The 17,438-nt window shown below is 47.4% G+C and overlaps 1 long non-coding RNA gene across 2 annotated transcripts in view; it reads left to right on the forward strand.

The window, feature by feature from the left end:
* LOC101002034 overlaps nt 1-17,438 on the forward strand; it is a 324,709-nt gene that overhangs the window by 226,590 nt on the left and 80,681 nt on the right. For both annotated transcript variants that reach the window (XR_004185934.1, XR_002524006.2), the window contains 3 exons: nt 1,375-2,517; nt 7,295-10,141; nt 13,914-14,087. This is a non-coding gene — a long non-coding RNA (uncharacterized LOC101002034). The remainder of the gene's footprint in view (nt 1-1,374; nt 2,518-7,294; nt 10,142-13,913; nt 14,088-17,438) is intronic.

Raw genomic sequence — 17,438 nt, forward strand, 5'->3', positions numbered from 1 at the left:
TTGGCTGAAAATGAGATGCAGCCTCTGGGCTGAAATTGAGGGTCCTGATTCTGCTTTGAGAGATGGTATGGCACCCTGAAAAGAACCGAGATTTGGAATCTGGGCTGGAATCCCAGCTGTGCCCCTCACAAGTTCTAGGATTCGTACCTTTTTCTTTTTCTGAAAAGTGGAGGTGATGCTTTTTCCTGGGGTGGGGGTGGGGTGTTGGCAGGGTTCTCCACCATGTAAGCTTGAGGGAGCAGGGTTTTGTCTTTTTCTGTACTGAAGCCCAGCTTCTAGAACAGTGCCTGGCCTGGAGTGAGCACTCAGCAAATACCTGCCTTAGAAAGGAGATTAAAAGATGTAGAGTTCCTGGCACACGATAGAATCTCATTAAGTGGTCACATTGCCATTGTCTGTACTCGACCAGGAATTGGCACACTATGGCCCACAGCCTGTTTTTGTAAATAAAGTTTTATTGGAACATAGCGATGTCCATTTCTTTACATATTGTCTGTGGCTGCTTTCCTGCTGTAGTGGGAGAGTGGAATCGTGAGGCAGACCTGTGCCCTGCCGAGCCTAAAATATATACTGTCTGGCTCTTTACAGCAAAACTTTGTGGTTTCTGCTCTGAATGTCAGGGTGACCCTGTTTGAGGATGATCACGGATTTCATTTTCCCTTGTTTGTTAGTGTTGCGGTCAGTCACAGGTGAAAACAAGGAACCAGCTTGAGGTACGCATTCTTGATGCTCTTTCTAAGATATTTATGTAGGCTTTTCTTTTCCATTCCAATTCCACCACACTCTTTCGGCATGGTCAGAACTGGCTTCTTTGTGCCCTCCAGATCTCATATGTAAGATGGTGTTACTTTCATTTCTATGTAAAAAGAAACTCAACCCACCTGTCAATTGCTGGTATATTCATTAGGGATTAACCATGAGTCCTGCAACAAGTAGGCTCAGGGCACAGAGGACATGAGTTAATATAAAAAAGAAAACCAACCAGGTGCAACTGTGCTTTGTAATATTATAGAATAGAATGCTGGTGGGGTACAGGAAGGAGTCCACTGTGTTTGTGGGGCACAGGGTACATAAGATTCTGATTTACTTTTCCATCATGGTGAATGGCATGATCTTAGACACCTTAGTTAGCTTTATTCAAACTCAGTTTTCCAATCTGTAAAATGGCAACATTCACTATATGTTGTCAATCTCTTTGATGGACAGCGGTGAAGGAGAGCTTTCTGGAATGAGTGAACATGTGTCAGATGCTCTAAGGTCCTCATTAGAAGGGTGCCCTGTCCCCTGTACCAGCTGAGCAAGGCGGGTGGGCCACCATCCTGCTACCATTTTATAGTCAGTGGATCTTTTTTTTCTTTTTCTCTTTCTCTCCAGAAGGACAGAATAATGGGCTCCAGATTCGCAAGCCCCACCAAGAGGATCACCCCAGGAACCCTTGGAGGCTGAGGAGTTCACTGAGGCTAGTGCATCTCGAGACTCAGGATGAAGACCCAACTTGGGGCTGTCAAAGGTGCAACCTGCCAGCTGAGACCTCCAAGGGTCGAGCCCGGGCCCCTTTGCCTTGTTCATGGCTTAGGCCAGTGCTTAGCATATAGTAAACAACTTGTAAATGTTTATGAGAGGATGTGTGGGGGGTCATCCCTTCGGAATGGCACACTGTCCATTATCATTGTCCTCAGAGGCTCCAGCCTCAGGTGCTTCTTAAACTTCGTTGGGAATGATGGCAGCAGGTGGGTCCAGGGCTCAGCACAAGAGCTCACAGCAGGCTGTGCTCCACCCCACACAGGCCCCCAGTCTTGCCATGTTTCCTCTGCCTCACCAGGCTGGCATAGAAACTGCTTCCAACTGAAGCCAGCCAACCTGCCTGCCCCTAACCACACCTGCAACTCTAGGGTCACCGTTAGTCTAGATTAGGGGCCCTTAAACTGTAGCCTTTGCCAGGCATGGTGGCTCACGCCTGTAATCCCAGAACTTTAGGAGGCCGAGGCGGGTGGATCACTTGAGGTAGGAAGTTCGATACCAGCCTGGCCAACATGGCGAAACCCCGTCTCTACTAAAAATACAAAAATTCGCCAGACATGGTAGCGCACACCTGTAATCCCACCTACTTGGAAGACTGAGGCAAGAGAATCGCTTGAACCTAGGAGGTGGAGGTTGCAGGGAGCTGAGATCACACCACTGAACTCCAGCCTGGGCGACAGAGTGAGACTCCCTCTCAAAACAAACAAACAAACAAACAAACACTACAGCCTTTGGGCTAAATCTGGTCAGTGTTCTGTGCTTGTAAGAACTCTGAGTGAAGAACAATTTTTATGTCTCTCTAAAGGGTTGAAGAATACAAAAAGAATATTCAACAGAGACCATCTGGCCAGCAAAGCCTAAAATATTGACCCTCTGGTCCTTTACAGAAAAGGTGTGCCGGTCACTGGACTGGGCAGTGCCGACCACACCCCGGGGTCCCTGTGAACATTTCACCCACACAGACTCATCTCCTTTCTCTTATCAACACTGAGGCAGGTGAGATTATCATTCCTTGTAAACATGGAGAAACTAAGGCACGGAGAGGTTTAACTCATTTGCCTGAGAATCTATTAAGTAACAGAGCCAGGGTTCCAACCCAGGCAGTCCAGCTTCCGAGTCCATACCTCCTAGCTGCACTCTGGGCCATCAGCGTAGGGATGAGCTTCAGACAAGAACTCCCCTCTTAGCTTCTGCCCTCTCCTGCCCCACAGCCAGTGGACAGGCATTTTGCACCCCAGCCTGCCCCAGCCAGCTCCTCCTCAGAGATTTCCTGCAGGGACTTAGACGGGGCTCTGGGACCACCCTCCTTTTCTGCCCCACCCGGCACCTGGAACTCTGCTTGATCCTGCTCCTTCTAAGGCTGGACACGTCTCCATGAGCCAGGCCTGAAGTTGTTCCCCTCTCTGGACCTCAGGACCTCCCTTCCTAGGAGCAGTTCCTGTATCCCCTATCCTCTCTGCCTTCCCCGCTTCCCACCATGTCCTTCCAATAAGGGGCTGGATTTGTAGTGTGCAGCCTTGGGAACAGGGTTGGGCTCAGGGGTTGGGAGCAGAGGCCCAGGGCTCTGACTGACCCTCTGTCATCCCCAGGAGGAGAAGCTGCTGTATTTAGAGTGTCACAAAGAATAGTGTTGGAGGCTTCAGAAACCACGGGAGATTCTGAACTTCTAGGCTGAGCAGATGGGATAGTGCCTCTGTGATCAACAGGCCTGGCAGAGGGATGCAGGAGGGGGTGAGAATGGAAAGACAGCTGCCAAGGGGAACAGAGAGCTTTTCAAGTCACCGTTGTCCCCTCCCCACCTCACCATCAGGGCTAAGACTAAACCTAACCATCCGGTTGCAGCCCCTCGGCCCTGGGGATGGAGATTAGTGTGCATAGAATGAAGGTACAGAGGCCATGTTCTGGCTGTGTGACCTTGCACAGGTTGCATAACACTCTGTGCCTCACTTTACTCATTTTTAAAATGATGAAGATGATAACTACCTGGCAGGGTCTTATATTAGAGATAATACGGTTCCCAGCACTTTGGCACTCAGTGTGAAATTGTCTTCTGCTGCTCCCCTTCATCAGTCCACCCCTCCTCTGCAGAGGTTTCCTCCATGCTGAGCAAGCTGGCAGTAACTAAGGCCCTGCTGGGCGCATCCCTAGTGCCTTCTGCCCAGGCCTCGGGACCCCCAGGGATCCTGGCCCCTGTGGACAGGGACTTTTGTGCTCTCCTTCACTGTTACCAGCAAGAGTGAGTCCTGCACTGAATTTCCATGGGATCATTATTTGCTAACATTTGTGCGTGAGTTACTGTCTAGAAAGCAGCTTTTCTGGCCTTTTCCCATTAATTTCACAAAAGTTATCTTCCTTTGCCCTTACTGCAGTCCTGTGAGAGGTTCATTACCCCATTTTACAAACAACTAATGCTTTGAGATGAAGTGACTCCCCTGGGGTCGCCTAGCTAAGCAGTGGAGAGTGGGTCTCCCACCCGGCCCTCTCACTGTGACTCCTGTTCTCTGCGTCATTGCATATGGCGACCTGTGGGTCACGTTTTCACACATCCCTAGCTGATATGGAATGGTGAGCTTCTCCTGGGTCTTCCGAGGAAGGATGCTTTCAGGGGTGTTTTGGAATGAAGGCAGTGGAGGCCAAGAGACCTCTAGGTCAAAGCCAGGCAGGAGGGTCCTCTCAGGGACCCAGCCAACAAGTTGCATTTCTCCCTCAGAGGCTTGAAGAGGCAGAACACCCGAGAGGAGTCTGGGGCCACCACCCAGCGTCACTGGGAAAACGGCAGCAGGAAATGTCCTCTCACCTGCGTGCTCCACCTCTGTCCACGCCTTCCCTCCTTCTGGAAGCCTTGCCTGACCACTGGCCTGCCCCTTCTATGGGAATCGCTGCTGACCTTGCAGCTCACTGTAGACTTATATGTATGCAGAAATATAATTTTAATTACTTTTGTATTGCTCCAAGAGTGATACCGAATCACAACAGAAAATTTAAATAAACAAACTAGCCAAATTAATACAAGCAATCACCCCAGTCAAATACACCCAGCTCACATTTTGATGTAAAATCTTCCAGTACATTTGCTATGTACATATATATTTTTAGGAAGGAGATTATATTTTACATGCTGTTTTCTAAAACGTTCTTTTAAAACTGTGTCATAAACATTTTTCCTTATAATTAGATCGTCTTCTACAACAAAATTTGCTAATGAATTTTTTTTTTAAATCATGGTCACTGTTGTGTTATGTACATCTTAGTTTAGCATCCTCAGTTACATTGTAAGCATTTTAAGGACTCAGTTTCCCCAGCCAGCCTCAGGATGGGTTTGTTCATTGATTGATGGCTGCGTGGGGTGGAGGGAAGTAGAAAGTGAGTGAGATTTGGGTAAGCAAACCTGGGTTTAAATGCTGAGTTTGCAAATTCCATAAATTCTGCTTCCTTCCCTTCCTCCCTCCCTCCCTCCCTCCCTCCCTCCCTTCCTTCCTTCCTTCTTCCATCCTTCCTTCCTCGTTCCCTCCATTCCTCCCTCCCTTCCTTCCCTCCTTGCTGAAACAAATGCCTTGTTAGATATTTTATATACTTATGTAAATATGCACTCATTTAAATATCATGTGGGCACCTCCTCTGAGTGGCCCTGAGCTTGGTTCTGGGGATGTGGCACCGCACAAGAGAAACCAGGTCTCTGCTCTCATGGAGCTTGATGCATCCAGTTGGGGGCACAGACCCAAATCAAGCCAACAGACAAAACCTAAGCAGGCCACTAACTTGTGTTTGAGTACAACATCCACATGGACGGGAATGAGAATTACAGGGGACCACACTTGAACTGGGGTCTGGCAAAGCCCTCTCTGGGGAGGTGACAGTCAAGCCCAGACCTAAAGAAGCCTGCTGCAGGGAGGATGGAAAAGACGTTCTGACAAAGCCCTTGAGATCGGGAAGGCTTTGGCTTAGATGAGGAACTTCAGTTGGTCATCCCCTCTCTCATCCACCCTATTGAAACCACCTTTGCAAAAAGTATATCAGTGAGAAAATTATTTGCGAAAATTTTTCAAAAGGTATATCAGTGAGAAAATTATAACAGCAAGCAAAGCTAACCCAACCTCCATCTTCCCTTTCCCTTAATTATTCCTGGGCTATTGGGTCAAGCTAACTTTAGAAGATATTTAGGCTACAGTTTAAATGATAATAGGCCTTGCCCAAAACTCAACCACTTTTGTAAAGCTAATAGGGGACCATCAGGGTGTGGGGAGAAGAGCCTGAATCCTACTAAGGTGCAGACATTATTCCGGAGGTTATAAGATATGCAACTTTCCCAATACAACACTACTATTATAGATAGGGCTTTTGAGATATCTTTCCAGGTTTTTTGCATATTTGACACCCATGGCTCCACCTGGATCTGATGGCTCCACCCAGAAGCAATTCAGCCCCACAGGAGGACAGCTTCAACCCATTACCATTTCCTCTCTGCCCCAACCAATCAGCAGCAAGCACCTGTTACCTGTCCACCCCGACCCCTTCCCCCAAACTGCCTTTGAAAAATCCCTAACCTATGAGCTTTGAACAAGATGATATGAGTACGAACTCCATCTCCCATGTGGCGTGGCTGGCCTCGTGTCTATTAAATTCTTTCTCTACTACAATGCTATGGTCTTTCTTTATGCAGTGGGCAGGAATAACCCCTTGGGTGGTAACAAATTTGGGGTCTCATGTGGGATTGTACTCTTGGCTACCTGTGCATGGTTCGGTAGCCCCTCGCTGGCAACGGACCTGGAGGCCAGCCCAAGCGGCTGCCTAGTTCTCCTGGCAGAGAGATGGGGGCTGACTCTGGCACCATCTCTAGCGGCGGGACACTGCTGACCACGGTGCATGGATGCAGTGGGCAGGAAGAATCCCTTGGGCTGTCACGCTATCTATCCAGTCCATCTGTCAAATGTATCCAGACTATGACCTCCTCTCATTTCTTGGTCAAAGCCACCATCATTCCTGCCTGGAATTTTTGCAACAGCCCCTGGGTTGGTCTCCCAGCTTCTGCCTTTGCCTCTCAATCTGTCCTCAAAACAGCAGCCTGGGTGATCCTTTGAAATGGCAGCCAGAGCACATAAGCCCATTTACTTCAAAACCCTCAAAGGGTTCCATGTAATTTGGAGTAAAAGCCACAGGCCTCACCATGGCCTGTGAGGCCCATGGGATGCAGCCCTGTGACGTCTCTGATCACGTCCTCTTCCTTTCCATCTCATTTCACCCTGGCATCCTGGCCCCTTTGTCATAACTCAGACCCTCCAGCCATAATTCTCCCTCAAGTTCTCTGCACCTGCTGTTTCCTCTGTAGCCTGTCTGTCCACTCCCTCATCCCTTCTCAGTCTTTGCTCAGGTATCTTCATTTCCATGAGGCCTTCCCTGGCCACCAAATTTAACACTCAAACTTCCCCACATCCCATGAAGCTCGCTATGCTCTTTGCTGGTTCTCTTTTCCTCCATTGTTCTTGGTGTCTCCTACTGGGTCCTACAATTAATTATTTGAGTTGATTTATTAGTTTCTCCTACTCCCCTGGAATAGAAACTTCAGGAAGGCAGGGAGTTTTGTCTTATCTCTTTCCAAGGAAAATATTTGTGACATGGTAGGCACTCCGTAAGTATTTGTAAAACAAATGACTGGACTCCCTTATACCAAAGATATACCAAAGGCGGACTGCACAGAAAACAAATCTTGACTTTAAGCACAAACTTTTTGATATACATATATATGTCCAAGGTTTCCTTTTTTTTTTTGTTGCAGAGAAGTGCCCTTTCTGGTTTCCCCTGCTGCCCATCGGGATGCACTCAGGCAGCAACTGTGCAGTAAATGGGACACCTTTAGCCTCTGGTTTCCCAGAGCAGAGAGCTGTCAACACCAGAAGCTATTTTTGCCTCACCTCTGGTGCTCTGGAGTGGCAGGCCAGTCACAGGTGTGGTGCATCAGACTATGAAGAGGCAGCGTGGCCACAACTCCGTGCCGGGATGCTGACCTCTTTGAGGCAAACAGCATGAGCTGGAAAAAGTGTGTCTATCTCAGAGTTAAAAACTGGTGAATTCCCCCGTTGCTCTTCAGCATCTCCTGGGTCTGTATGATCTGACTGCCACCCACTATCCCTTTTCCTCACTGGGCTCCAGACACACTGGCTTCCTTCCTTCCTGAAGCCTCCATCTGCTGCCGAGCTCAGGGCTTCGTCAGATGCTCACCCTGCCTGTGCTGCTTCCTGCAGCGTGCTGAATTGTGTCTCGCGAAAGATATGCTGAAGTTTGAACTTCCAGAACCTGTGAATGGGACCTTATGTGTAATAGAAATAGGGTCTTCACAGATGCAGTCAAGTTCAGATAAGGTCACTCTGGATGAGGGTGGCCCCTAATCCACTGGCTGGTGTCCTGAGGACAGAGACACACAGTGGGGAGGCCTTGGGAAGGTGGAGGTAAAGGTGGGAATGATGCATCTCCAAGCCAAGGAGCACCGAGGATCACTGGCAACCACCAGACTCCAGCAAGAGGCAAAGAAAGGTTCTTCCCTACAGCCTTCAGAGGGAACACGGCCCTGCTGACACCTTGATTTCAGACTGCTAGTCTTCAGAGCTGTGGAAAAACACTTTTCTGTTATTTTAAGCTCCCCAATTTATAATATTCTGTCATGGCAGCCCCAGGAGACGAATACATTCCTTTCTCCTCCTTCAGTTCACACCTCTAGTGCCATCTCCTTGAAGAGATATTCTTTAACTCCCAGTCATTACTAGGTTCCCAAGTTCTACACCTTCTGCCCTGTAACCTATTCCCATGGGAGATTCTCTTTTGGTAGCCTCCCCCGACAGAGTGTAAGCCCCTTTGTGTTCAGGTTGCTCACTATGGGTCCTTAGTCTCTGAGGGCATCTTCAGCACACATTGTGTGAGCAATCAATTTTTGTGGAATGAATGCATTGCAATCTGGAGTGAGCCTTCTGGGCCTCAGAAGCATCTTGCTTTGATTCTGTCTGTGCGTTATAAGATCCCAGTCAGAAGGTTGCCCTGGGTGCTTCCCCTAGAAATCCTCAAAGTACAATTATTCAAATTGAGTCACTCAGCCCATGGTACCCTACGGTTACAGATGACACAAGAAACATGAGAACCTCTGAGGACTTTCCAAGCTGGGGTCTGTTCTTACTGTTTAGCATGAAATGTGTTTTCCTGCTAAGATCATGAACCAGAAATGAGTTTTACCAAGTGGTTAGCAAGACCTTAAATAGAAAGGAAACTCCAAAAAATGTAACTTCTCTTACCCTTAAGCCTCCTTTTCAACTTCCCTTTCCTGCTTCCCATCACTAGAACCTCCAGATCTTATTTCCTTGGTTATGATGAATGGTGGCCCCTATTTCAGACCTCCCCGAATTCTGCTGAACTTCCCCTCTTTGGGTTTTAGACAGAGATGGGTGGTAAGTGCCTCTAGAACTGACATCTCCTGTGAGGCCCTTCTCTTACATGCTAGGTACGTTTGGCCTCTGATGGATTCAGAATGGTCTTTATTGAGCACCTACTAAGTGCTAACTTTTACACTAGGCAGTTTGACACTCTGTAACTTCTTTTTCATTTACTCTGTTCCAGAAACTTATGTTCACTATGATGTGATCTTGCTTTCGATCCATTTTACTGATGAGGAAATTGAAGCTCAGAGAGGTCAAGTAATTTGCCTAAGGTCACACAGTTAATAAATGGTAAAGCCGTTTTCGATTCTACATCTGCTTGACTCTAAAGTTGGAGGTTTTTCTCTCCTAACTTTTACAAGTAAAAACCCACCCTAGCTAGAAATGGCAAGGGGCTTTATTGTAAGGATTTGGGCTGTGCCTGGGACTGCCTGGTGGTTATCCGGCAGCCTCATAGGAGGAGTTTAACTGTTGGATTTATGGACTTGGGACCGTTGGTATGTGCTCAGCACATGCCACAGACCTGGCAAGCATGCTGGCCTGGGGGTCACCGCTCTTGGGGCTGTGTTTTCTGATTAAGGGACATTAGGCTAGCCACTTCCCACATCCAGCTTCAGTTTCCCCAGCTATAAAATTAAGACATAGATACGCTTTCCACGCTGCCATCCTGCCCTGATAATCGAGGATTTTAGCATCCCAGGGCTGTAATGAACCATACTTCTATACCCCTCACACTCCTGCCTTTGGAATCTGGAGCCATGGCTTACATAAAAACTCCCAAGGCTTCCATGCAGGTCCGTTCTGTCAGAGGCCCCAGCTTCTCTATCCCTTTTCCTCCCCTCAGTCGACATCCCCTCCTCTCCTGGAGTTAGTCCTGCTGGAGGACCTTGGGCAAGTTCCTTCACCTCTCTGAGCTTCCGTATCCTTCTGTTTAATGATCTCAAATGAATGTAACAACCCCACCTCATGGGCTCATTATGAGGGGGAGATGAAATGAAACAATAACCACTGTTTACCTTTCAGGCCCTGGCAGAAGTGCACGCTCTGGGGCTGAGTGGATGGGTGCAAATCTTGGCCTTGCTGCTCCTCCCCGCCCAGGCCGTTTGGGCCTGGACCAGTTGCGTGTTGCTCCACACCTCCACATGCTCTCTTGTCAGGCAGAAACAGTACCGACATCCCCCCACGCCTGTTGTGAGAGTTAAGTGAGTTGATATTTCTAAAACACATCAAACAGTGTGGGGCATTAGGTAGCCCCTAATGCCATTCATGCCAACAAGTGCTGCAGGAGAGTTAGCCATTATTCTTAGGTCAACTAATCATTCAATCAGCTTGCCAAAGGAGGTACTGTTATTAGTCCCATTTTATAAACAGGAAAGATCAGTAACTTGGCCAAAGGCAGAGGGGCAGGCCTTGAGCCCACATTGATAAGACATTCTACGGGGAGGCACCTCACCTTCAGTTATGCTGACTGCTGCACATAAGAGGCCTCCCTACTTGGGGCTTAAAGGTTTGCAATAGTCACCTTGAAATTCTTGAAAATCTTAATCACTTTATCTTTGAGTTTGTGTTTTGTAAGTGAAGTTCGGCTTCTGCCACCTCCCCATCTGCCCAGATGTGCCCAAGACTGAAGAGGGTCAGAATCAATCCCATAATTGTGCCATGGGGCACGGCTGTGGAGGTCTTCAAGGGGCCGTATTCACCCTGCAAGTATTCCTGTGCGAAAGAGAGTATGACATTAAATAGCAGATAAAAGCAAAACAAAACAAAACACGCCAGGATGGAGATCTCAGAATAAAGAAAAAAGCTTTTTTTTTTCTTCCTGTTTCAACAAGCATTTTCATTCTGCACCAGGTCTTGCTAATAAGGTAGCCAGATCTGGGTGCATAGCATGTCATGGGTGAGAATGAAACGATAGCACTCTTTCGCTTCAGTAAAAACCCTCAAAATACTTGTTGCAAGTTTAGTAATTCAGAGCAGTTTGTTCTGACTTTTGATTCACAGGTAGAGACAAAGTCTTTAGCTGAAAGGTAAGAGTTTTGCCACTTCCTACAAATATAGATATATTTTTTCCCTAAAACCTCCTAAGGCCTTTGTAAGATTTGCATCCAAAATATGGGCCCTTTGCCACTGACATTCCTGTTTGGTAGTGGATGAGACGGAACTCTTATTTTTTTTCTTCTTCTGTTGTTATAATCCTCGGATGCAGTGTTCTCTTTAAAAGACGCTTTTAAAGAGCAATTACCTTATGCAAATGTCGGTATCTCTGGATGGCTGGCAAGGCTGGAGTCAGGCCACGGAAGCCTGGAAAGTGGACTGTGCAGGCTGTGCAGGGGACCAGGAGGGAGGCCCTGCTTGCCGGTATCAGCAACTTTCTTCGGCTGCCCCTTGGACCTCTGGGAGAAGACTCAGCAGCCACAGCCAGAGTAATGGGAAGATCACAGCCGCCCAGGGCAGAACCAGGGGACACCTCATCTGGTTTATCTCATGTGAAATAGATGAGGCTCCTTGAGATCTGAGCCAGTAGCCACTCGAAGCCAATCCTGGGAGCCACTGCAGACCTGTGTCCAATGAGAGATCTCAGTTAAGGTAGAATAGACCGCAGGAGGCTGGGAGCGACTTCTCCTGCTTCCGTGTAGGCCACAACACAGCAGAGGGTGAACAATCCAGGAAAGAGTGAAGGATGCAGGAGGAGCCCCCTAGGGGGCTAGGGGAGGCCAGTATGGGAAAAGGTGGCCTGGGATTGTATGGTGGGGGAGAGGCAGCTAGGCTCCAGCCCCTTTTCTTACCCTCGGAGCCTATCCAGTCTTCAAGAGATCATTGCCGGCAGGGCGCGGTGGCTCGCACCTGTAATCCCAGCACTTTGGGAGGCCGAGGCGAGCGGATCACGAGGTCAAGAGTTGGAGACCATCCTGGCCAACATGGTGAAATCCCATCTCTACTAAAAATACAAAAACTAGCTGGGCACGGTGGTGCGTGCCTGTTGTCCCAGGTACTTGGGAGGCTGAGGCAGGAGAATCGATTGAAGCAGGTTAATCACTTGAACCCAGGAGGCGGAGGTTGCAATGAGCCAAGATTGCACCACTGCACTCCAGCCTGGGCAACAGAGAGAGACTCCGTCTCAAAAAAAAAAAAGAAAAAAGAAAAAAAGAAAAAAGAAAAAGAAAAAGAAAAAAAAGAGAGAGACCACTGTCCCAGTGGCTAGGCCCAATCTCATTTCCACAGCTGCTTCAGGCATCCCTGAAGCCCGCAGATGCAGCAGCCCGGGCTGTGGACACTCTGCGACATTCATGCCTGCTTGTTGCTTAGTGAGCCTGTTCTCATCACTCCCCCAGCACCACCCTCGGCATTTGTTCCACTCCTCCTAGAGCTGCATCTTTCATGTTTGCATCACTAAATGCACCTTTTCTGTTTCTCTGTTTATGGGAGAAAAATTAGGAAGCATGGGAGGCAGGCCACAACAGTCTTCGCCTCGGGTTCCATTGGGTGAGTTTTGCCCCTTCTCCAAGAGGGGACCTGACTAGAGAGGCTCATGGTTCAGATCGGTGCTTTAAATTCCCAGCATACAATTGAGTCGTTTTTACTTGTTTCTCCAATTTGTTAATAGTAGCTGGCCTTTACTGAGTTCCGTCTATGAGCTTGACCCCCTTGCTAATCTCTCTACTATATACAATATCCCTTTTAAATATTTTTTATCGCTATATAGTTTACAGATGACAAATGCAAAGATCTTAAGTTAGAATTTGGTGTGTTTTGCAAATGTATACATCCTACTACCCCTCACCCCCAAACAAGAACACAGGACATTTCTATCACCCCTGGGAGTTTCCTTGTGTCTCTATTTTCCATCCTGCTCACCCCACATGAAGGTGACCACTGTTCTAATTTCTGTCCTACCCATGCATTTTCTCTGTTCTAGAACTTCTTAGAATCATCTTTACTTTCCTCATGTCTAGCTTCTTTTCTTCAGCACCCTGTTGATGAGATTCATCCAGGTTGTTGCACAGATAAAAAACACTTCCTTTTTATCGCTATTTACTATTCCATTGTCTGGATACTCCACACTGTTATTTATTTCATCTATTTGATGGACATTTGGGATGTTTGAAGTGTGCACTGATGATGAATAAAGCTGCTATGAGATTTCATGGACAAGGTTTTTTATGGACATATGTCTTGGGGAAATACCTAGAAGAGGAATTGTTGGATCGTATGCTAAGTATATTTTTAGCTTTCTAAGCAACTGCCAAACTGTTTTTCCAAGAGGTGGTATTTTTTTTTTTTCTTTTTTTTGAGACAAAGTCTTGCCCTGTCACCCAGGCTGGAGTGCAATGGCATGTTCTCAGCTCACTGCAGCCTATGCCTCCCAGGCTCAAACGATTCTCCTGCCTCAGCCTCCCAAGTAGCTGGGATTTCAGGCACCCACCACCACACCTGCCTAATTTTTGTATTTTTAGTAGAGGCAGGGTTTCACCATGTCGGCCAGGCTGGTCTCAAACTCCTGACTGCCTTGGCCTCCCAAAATGCTGAAATTACAGGCGTGAGCCACCGCACCTGGCCAGTATTATTTTTTAACTCTTGCCAGGAGCAGAGGAGAACTCCAATTGTTCCACATCCTCACCAACATTTGGTATTGACAGTCTTTTTGATTTTGGCCATCTTAGTGGGTGTGGAGTGCTGACTCGCCGTGGTTGTTATTTACATTTTCCTAATTACTAATGGCATTGGGCATTGTTTCATGCACTTACTGCATATATCTTCTTTGTGAAGTGTCTAGGTCTCTTCTGTATTTGGGAAGATGGGTTGTCTGTCTTTTTATTATCGAGTCACGAGGGTGATTTATATATCCTTGATACAAATCCCTGGTCAGATCCAGGTGCTGCAAATATTTTCTTCCAGTCTCTACTCAGCTGTCTCTTTTAATCCTCCCAGCAACTCAGTGAAGTAGATGTTACTATCCTCTACTTTATTTCCTAGAAGCCAAAGCTGAAGCACAGAAAGTTTAAGTGAAATTTTCAGAATCACACAGCTACTCAGTACGGCAGTGAGAATGTGGGCCCACTGCAGTGTGACTCAGAGCATCAACGTTCAGAAAATCCCAGGAAGCTTCTTTTTACACATGAAGCCTTGTATCTCCCTGGCAGTCTGGAGGTATGTGGCCCTCGAGCCAATGCTGGGCTGGGTTATTTCGGTTCACACTCTCTCCCTCTGCCTTGCACATACCAGACCATCCTGGGAAGTAGGCGGCTCCCACAATGGGGTTGGGAGCGTGGTCTTCTGGGGAGGATGCCACACAGCTTTGAGTTGCTCTGATGAAAGACAAACTGCGGGGATTCTTACGGGCCTCCGAGGACACGGGCAGTATTACCTCATGCCAGGAATAACATTGAGGGGCCCAGGGGAGCTCACCTCCAGCCCTTCTCTGAGAGGCATTGCTGGAGGAAACCAGCCAGGAGATGGGAGGGCAGGGCTGGGATATTTTGTCCACAGCTGTCTCAAAAGAGAAGTGTTGGGTGCCTCAGGGACTTCCCTCTTCCTTTCTCCTTTCTGAGCAGGCAAAACGGTCGCTGTGGCAGTCAGAGCAAAAGGCTAGGAGGTTTTGTGAGAGGAAGAACAGCAACTCTAATCCTCAAAATTCTAGTTGGAATAGCGAGCCTTTCTGAGCACTTGTTGTGTAGCAGGCACCATGTTCACACTTTGCAGCCCTGCTTGATGCAAGACGCTGTGTAGTGGCTTTGCATTTACTACCTCAATCCTCATCACACCCCCATGAGATATGCATTATTAAAATGCCTACAGGAGGAAACTGAGGTCCAGAGAGGTGAAGTAATTTGCCTAACGTCACTTATTTGTAAGTGGTTGAAGTTTGAATAGGGGTTTAGCTAATTCTAAAGTCCAATAGCTTTACTGTTATGCATTTCTGCCATTCTGTTAAAAATGTTGTCAAATTTCAAGTTTGTGTCATGCATTACAAATGAGGTGTCTTGGTCAGTGGAATATAAGATTGAACAAGACCTGACTCTTCTTTGGGCACTGTAGTGGGTTGGATGGTGGACCCCCAAAAGAAATGTCTACATCTTAGGACCTGTGAATATCATCTCACTTGGAAAAAAATATATTTTGCATATAAGGATCCTGAGATGGGATCATCCTGGATTCTTTGGGTGACCCTAAATCTAGTGACAAGTATTTTTGTAAGAGACAGAAGAGGAGAAGGCCATTCGAAAAAGGAAGCAGAGATTGGAGTGATGTAGCCACAAGCCAAGGAACACCTGGGCCTCTAGAAGCTGGGAGAGGCAAATAATCCTCCCCTCGGACATTTAAAAGGAGCTTAGCTTAATATATTACATTCATTAGAAGTGAGTCTCTAGGTCCAGCCCACCTGCAAGTGGAGTGCGTTACACAAGGGCTTGAATACTGGGAAGTAGGAATCACTTGGGGCTCACAAGCTGTCCAGCAGTGCCAAGAGGCAGGAATCACACCTTCTATTGTTTTTTTTAAAAAATTTTAAATTTTTTTGAGGAGGTGTCTTGCTCTGTCACCCAGTCTGGAGTGCAGTAGCGTGATCTCGGCTCACTGCAACTTCTGCCTCCTGGATTCAAGCGATTCTCTGGCCTCAGCCTCCCGAGCAGCTGAGATTTCAGGCACCCACCACCACGCCCAGCTAATTTTTGTATTTTTTAGTACAGACCCGGTTTCACCATGCTGGCCAGGCTGGTCTTGAACTCCCAACCTCAAATCATCCTCCTACTTTGGCTTCCCAAAGTGCTCAGATTAGAGGTATGAGTCTGACCCCACCTCCTATGTCTCCGGCAATCCCCATCCCCACCTTCTATTTTTCTGGCAGTCCCTGGCCCCTAGCTGAAAGAAAAAGAACTAACATTTAACATTTTTGTTTATTAAGAAATAACATTTATTGTGCATTGACTGTGTATCAACTACCATGCCAGGCTCCTTAAACACATCATTTCATGCAGTATCACTTGACCCTCTTATGAACTCTGCAGAGGGGCGTGTTCTTATCTCCATTTGACAGAGGAGGAAACCAAGGCTCAAAAAGATGAAGGCCACACAGTAACCTCTCAGAGGAAGCCAGTGGTTCTCAAACTGTAGCTGCATCGGAATCACTTGAAAAGAATTTCTAAGCCCTGAGCACAGAGTTTCTGTCTGATTTTGCAGCTTTAGGGTGGGACTTGAGAATCTGTGTTTCTTTTTCCTTTTGCTTTTTTTTGAGACAGAGTCTCTGTCTGTCTCTCAGGCTGGAGTGAAGTGGTACGATCTTGGCTCACTCTGCCCTCCAGGTTCAAGTGATTCTCTTGCCTCCTCCCAAGTAGCTGGGATTACAGGTGCCCACCACTACACCCGGCTAATTTTTGTATTTTTAGTAGAGACAGGGTTTCACCATGTTGGCCAGGCTGGTCTCAAACTCCTGACCTTAGGTGACCCACCCACCTTGGCCTCCCAAAGTGTTGGCATTACAGGCGTAAGTCACCACACCTGGACAGAGAATATGTATTTCGGATAAGTTCCAAGTTGAGGCTGAGGCTGTGGGTTTGTGGATCAAGCTTTTAGAACCACTGGAGAATCACTATCTTTTACAGCAACAAACCTAAAGTTTCAATGGATTAACATATCGAATGCATTTCTTGCTTAAGTTGCAGTCTTATTGGGGTAGGGCAGCCCTCCTTCATGCTATAGCCCCTATCATTTGGAGCACACGATCCCCAAAGTCACCATGGAAGGAAAAAGAGAGGGCAGAGGGTCACTTAGGATGTTCAAAAAGGCTAGGCCTGGAAGTGGAGGCTTTTGTGCATTTTGCTCAGTCTGCATGGGCCAAGACTCAGCCCCATGGCCTCAAAGTAACTGCAAAAGAGGCTGGGAAATGTAGTCTTCCCCAGGAGGAGCAAATGGTTGAGATGAGCACACAGCTGGTCAGGGCAGGGCTGGGATTGGTGCTCAGGTGCTTTCCCTCCTTCTTCTCTTGCCTTTTTCCTGGTCTGGGTGTTTTTGGTGGGCTTTCTCAGTGGTAAGGAACTTCTGTACGTATGTGTGTGAAATTGAAAAAAGAGAAGAGGAAAGAGACATTTTTGGGGTCCTTCAGCCCGCTCTCTTGCCAGCAGCCTTCATCCTCTTAGAGGTGCAGGTGACAGGTGATAAGTACCTTGAAAGCCCTCCATGTGTGTGCAGGGCATTCTTGCATAAGTTTCATCTGTACCATGTTAAGTGATTCAGGGCCACCATCTCTGAATTTGAAGAACCCTCAAGCTACTGGTTCTCCGGGACCTAAACCCTGGACTCCAAGCCACAGACAAGCTCTGAGTAAAAAACGAGTCCTTCTTGCCGCTCCTCCTGTATGCTTCAGATTGCTCCAAACCTACCTGCCTCCAACACATGGTGCAGTTTCTAGCTTCCCTTCCTTTGCATATACTGTGACATCTGCCTGATATCTTTCTCTACCCTCCAGACTTGACTCAGATGATACCAGCTCTACAAAGCCTTCAT

Source organism: Papio anubis, chromosome 8, assembly GCF_008728515.1.
Source record: "Papio anubis isolate 15944 chromosome 8, Panubis1.0, whole genome shotgun sequence".
Taxonomy (NCBI): domain Eukaryota; kingdom Metazoa; phylum Chordata; class Mammalia; order Primates; family Cercopithecidae; genus Papio; species Papio anubis.